Genomic DNA, 5,849 nt, shown 5'->3' on the forward strand with positions numbered 1-5,849 from the left:
CCCCCAACCCATACCCTATAGAAAACCCTCGCCCATCCGTCAAACCAACTACTCTAACCATCTGAACTACCGTATGAATCAAAATCTAACCAATGCAACTAGGGAGCAATTAACTCTACAAGCTAAGGAAGTGCAAATATCTGCTCCTCCATGGCAGGTGGCGCAACGGGGGCATCTGGATTGACTGCGCCGCTCAACGCCTTCACCTTCTACAGTGATGAGGCGGAGCCCGCCACATCCCCAGTGGTTGCGAGTTTCCCCGCACCACCGTGGACGCTGCCGACATCCGCGGTCGCCGTGCCTGGACCCTGTTGCTCCATCACATCTCCGTCCGCTGCGCCGGCATCACCACAAGCGTCGGCCATCTTACAGATGGAGGTGATGAAGGTGAGGAAGAGGATGCGGTGGGGGAGAGCGAGATGGTGCGGTGGAGGCAATGGAGGAGAGCAAGATGACGCCGATGGGGGGAGAGGAAGACGATGCGGCAGGGAGGGGATTTGGGGGTAAATGGTAGGGGCGATGGAGGTGCAACTATCCCTGGGTGGTTTTGGTAATTCCTAACAACATATAGCTCATTGAGCTAATGCTATTTCAAGATAAATATTTCAGGAAAGCTCAATGTTTGGCATGGCATGGATGAGAAACGTCGACCCCTCAAAATGCTAAGGACAAAAGGATTGGCTCAAGCTCAAAGCACAAGACTCTACATTTTACTTTTAGTGATCCAAGATCACATTGAGTCCATAGGGAAGCCAATACTATTAAGAGGGGATGAGGTGTTTCTAAATGGCTTTCTTGTTCAAAGTGCTTAGTGATATGCTCCAAAAACCCTCAACTACTTTCTCACATCCACATATGTCCCAAACCAAAATTCAAACTCGGCTCAACCGAAACTTTCTATCTGGCGCCACCGAGTTCAGTTGACATAGCCACTTCCAGAAACCCTAGTATTTTCGGTCTCACCGATAGGGATCTCGGTCTCATCGAGATGGGGTTGTAATCTCTCTGTTTCCCTCCGTAACGTTTCGATCAAACCGAGATGAGCGATCAGTCCCACCGAGATTGCAATGCAAACTCTATGTTTCCCTTTTGTAACGTTTCGGTCCAACCGAGATGAGTGAATCGGTCCCACCGAGTTTGCCTGGCCAACTCTTTGTTTGTCTATTACCAAAATCGGTCTCACCGAGTTTGTGTAATCGGTCTCACCGAGATTACGTTATGCCCTAACCCTAATGATATCGGTCCCACCGAGTTGACATGTTGGTCCCACCAAAATGCCTAATGGTCACATTATGAACTAAATCGGTCTGACCAAGTTTCACGATTCGGTCCCACCGAGTTTGGTAAGTTGTGTGTAACGGTTAGATTTTGTGTGGAGGCTATATATACCCCTCCACCCACTCTTCATTCGTGGAAAGAGCCATCAGAACATGCCTACACTTCCAACATACATTTTATGAGAGAGAACCACCTACACTTGTGTTGAGGTCAAGATATTCCATTCTTACCACATAAATCTTGATCTCTAGCCTTCCCCAAGTTGGTTTCCAATAAAATCTTCTTTCCACCAAATCCAAATCCTATGAGAGAGAGTTGAGTGTTGGGGAGACTATCATTTCAAGCACAAGAGCAAGGAGTTCATCATCAACACACCATCTATTTCCTTTTGGAGAGTGGTGTCTCCTAGATTGGTTAGGTGTCTTCACGACCGGTTTTCCGGGTATTGTTTCCTAGAAAATGGCCCCTTGTGCTCACCAGCCCCAAGATTACTGTTAGCTGATGAGGCACCAACTTGATACAGACATCCCAAGCAAAATACAAAAAAAAAGGTGTAGTACAAGACCATTCTGGCCTATGAGTACAACAATTGGTTTCTAGTGGTTGACGGCGGAAGCGGTTTGTGGTTCATCAGCGCCTATGGGACACCATTTCCCACAGGAACAGCTGACCAGGTTAACTCCTATCTTCGCGAGGCTGTTGTCACCATTGCGTGGTTTCCGGGGTTGACATTGCAACGCTCCTCTCCAAGCAAGAAATCTGGCCAAGACAATAGCCAGGGACAAGCCAGTGAGTACTTTGAATGTACTCGCAAACATTATGAACACAGGTATAATATCGCAAACGATAATCATGCTCTGAAATATTCTATGATCACAATGTTAGTCATAAAATAAAATCCCTGAGGCATGCAAGCAGGTTATACAACATGAATGTGCAAAAACAGAGTAGTAATAAAATGCACCGATCGGGTGTCTGAAGTGACGCCTCGAAAGGATAGTAAATAACGAGCATGCCTTAGTCGGGCGTCTGAGCGACACCACATACAGGGCTTATAGAGTAGATAATTAATAAGCAGGCCACAGTCGGGTGTCTCAGCGACACCACATAAAGGGCTTATAAATAATAGAAATAACCAGCATGCCATAGTCGGGCGTCTCAGCGACACCACATAAAGGGCTTATAAGAAAACAATCACAGTGAATATCCAGGAGTTCGAACCGTCCCAGGGATACCCAATACTTCAAATAATATAAAGAGTTAGTCCATAATAATAATAATCATAATCATCATAAGTCACACGTCATGATCCATGTTCTGGTTTAGCAGTTTCTCCTCCGAAGACCGACACTAAGACCGACACTTGATCCATCCCAGACTGTAGTCCTTAACCATGGACATGACTATCCGAATAGATATAATCTCTGTAGAGGGTGTACTCTTTACCCACGAGTAATGGATTCCTTTAGTCCATCGGGACTAATTCCATCTACGGTCTTTTAATTGAAAACACACCTGACTCGCACACACCAGCTTCGCTTACCTGTCAAGCAAAACTCTAAGTGGGGAGGCTACAACCTCGATTAGCATGGGATCAAATTTATATCGCGCGCTCTAAGGGGTGCCCACCTCTCGGTCCCAACCGGAAACACCCATGCCCCCGGACCAGGTGGCCTGCCTACCGGATGCATCTGGTATCTTCCACCGTGGCCTCTCTGTACGGTGTGTGCCAAGAAAGGGGTTGACAACTTACTGAACCGTACCCTACCTGCTGCAGGGACTAGTGGTAGTACGAAACAAGTATGGGGGTTACTAGAACAAGACTCGATCTATGGTCGACTCGGGAGGTTTAAGTATTCCCTGCATGATTAGCATAACAAATATATTCCATCCAACAGACAGAATCACCACTCATCATACCCCATCATGCCATACCGGACACACTCGTCTCGACGAGGAACTAGGGACAAGCTCAGGCCTACCCAAGACAGAGACTTTCTCGGCTTCCTTCCGGCAGGCATGAAAAGCATACGAGGATGATTACTGTCACAAGCATGACCATTTCCAATAGCAAGGAAATCTCCAATATGCATTCATGCAAATGATCGTATCACCACATAAAATAATGAGTTCTCCATATTAAGCTAGCATTATAATCGTGTCAAACAATACACAAAATTATTATGCCAGGGTTCAGAATGCTTGCCTTCAAGTTGTGGAGAGGCAGGGTGCATTTTGAAAACTTTTAAAGTTTTCTTCTCTCTCCAAAAATCCTATTTTTGAAAATATTCAAATTAACGCCAACTTTAAAAACAGTGCAAAAAGTTTGCTTAACTATTTTTTGAATAAATCTTAAAATAAAGTAGGTGAAATTTGAGGGAGGTAGGAAAAAGAATCAACTCATTTGGAGTTATATTTTAAAAGATATGGTCAGTCAAAGTTTGGTCAAATTTTGTTTATAAAAATAACACACACAAAAAAAAGAAAAACGTTTCGGAATAGGACAGGTCGAAGACGTACTCTGGTGTTTATGCCTTCACTTAGTCCAGCGTGGACCGGCGCTGGGTCACTGACAGTGGGTCCAGGGGGCCCACTGGTCAGGTTTGACCAGTCGCCCCCGCCTCCTTCCTCCTCTGGCCGAACAGAGGCGGGGCTCCGGCGATCATCGCCGGCGATTGGCGGCTCCTCACGGGCAAGGTAGGGAAGGAATGGATCCGCCAGTTCGGGGCAGTCCTCCCAGTGGTAGCTAGGGTGGTGGGGGCAAAGGGAGTCACCGGCGGTGAGCTCGGTGGCGGACGGCAGCTTTGGGGGGTTTGGGGCTTTGGGCTACGGTGGTTCCACGACGTGGTTGTGCGTTCGGGCAGCTCCGCACGGTCGAGGGGAGGAGGATGGTGGTGCTAGATGGACGGGGGGGCTCTGGTTGCGACTGAATGGACCGGAGGGCGGCGGCGGCTGGACTGGCCGGAGACGAGGAAGAAGACCTTCCCTGGTCGATTGCCTGCTATGGGGGTGCTAGGTGGGGTGGCTTGAGGTCGCCTGAGGGACTGGACGAACTCGGGGCCTCTTATATAGGCGGCCGGAGTCGGTTCCAATGGCGGCCGCGGATAAGAACGGCGAACCGCCGTTCTATAGCCAGGGGGCGCGTGGCGATGGCTGGTGGGGTCTGGCAGGGTGAGTGGATGAGCTCGAGCTGCTCCAGGGGCGAGCTAGCGCGTTGGGGTGGCTCGGGTGGCGCCTTCCATGGCAGAGCCGGCTGCGGCCGCCCACTCATTGCCACGGGCGACCTGACGGCGGTGTTGTAGGGCGCCAGGGGGGCTTGGATGGTTCTGGCAAGTGGATGAGAACGGGCGTGGCTCTACGGGCGAGCAACGGCCAGGGGCGTGGGGCAAGTGAACGCGGCGGCTCGATTGCACGCGCGCGTGCAAAACGTGTGCTCTAGGCACGCTCACAGCACGCATGCGAGGTTTTTGGCCAAATGCTAGGGCATGTTAGAGAGCTCGAATGCTGCTGGTAGTAAACAGGCCTAGGTTAGTGGTAGACAGGAGTTTAGTGGACATGGTGGTTCGGCAAAGCAAGCAGGTCCAGTGTGCAAACTAAAAGCTATGTCAAATCTGACCATGCACATAAAGTGTTTGACAAAATGCCAAGGGCACCTAGGCATTTCTTGGGGTGGCCAAACTCTCCAGATCATAGTCTCTTTAGATGAAAAAGAGTGTGGTAAGGTTTGTTTGGCAAAAACAGAAACTTGCTAGTGGAAGTTTTTGAGAAAACCATTTCTGGACAGAAAGTAAAAGGCATAGTCTCATGTACCAAAATTACTCCAATAGGTCCATTCTCCTGGACTTAAGGCTTTTGTAGGGTGGTTGATAAGTAGGAGAAGGATCATGGGCATTAGAGCAACAAAAATTAGAGTTGCTGTAGAAAAAGCCAGACTCGACCAGAGAGCAAAAGAGGATGTTTTGCTCAAATTTTTCAAAGAACATCAGTGGATTTTTGCACAAAGATGAATAATATACTCCTACTGACCTCCCCTAATTTTGGTGGAATCTTTAAAAGAATATTTAAATAAGTTATAGTGCAAAAAGTGCCATCTGGACCAGATTGGAAAATTTAGTGTAGAGCTCAAAATGTCCAAATGACTAAAGGATATTTTTGCATAAAAGTGATTTAGGAACATCACTTGTCATCCCCAAATTTTGGTGGAATTTTTAAATAAATTTATCAAAGGGTTGCAGTGCAAAAGAGGCTCTAAAGCTTATAAAAATCATTTTTAAAAGAAATAAAGCTCAGGGAAAATAATCATATAAATAATTCCATTGATAAAAGCAATGTTTCAAGGGATGGTATACAAGTCCAACAACATTTTTGAAAAGTTTTCACTTGGGGCAAAACTCCATAATATCAAAGAAAAGAAAGGTTCTGAAATCAAAAGATAAACCCAGAAAATAAAAATTTAATTTCCTGGCAAATTTTTAATAAACAAATCATGGTTAAATTTTTGGGGTGTTACAACACTACCCCCCTTAGTAAAAAAATCTCATCCTCGAGATTTGTTAAGAGTTGTTTTAGAA

Source organism: Triticum dicoccoides, chromosome 4B (assembly GCF_002162155.2).
Source record: "Triticum dicoccoides isolate Atlit2015 ecotype Zavitan chromosome 4B, WEW_v2.0, whole genome shotgun sequence".
In the NCBI taxonomy this organism is placed as follows: Eukaryota; Viridiplantae; Streptophyta; class Magnoliopsida; order Poales; family Poaceae; genus Triticum; species Triticum dicoccoides.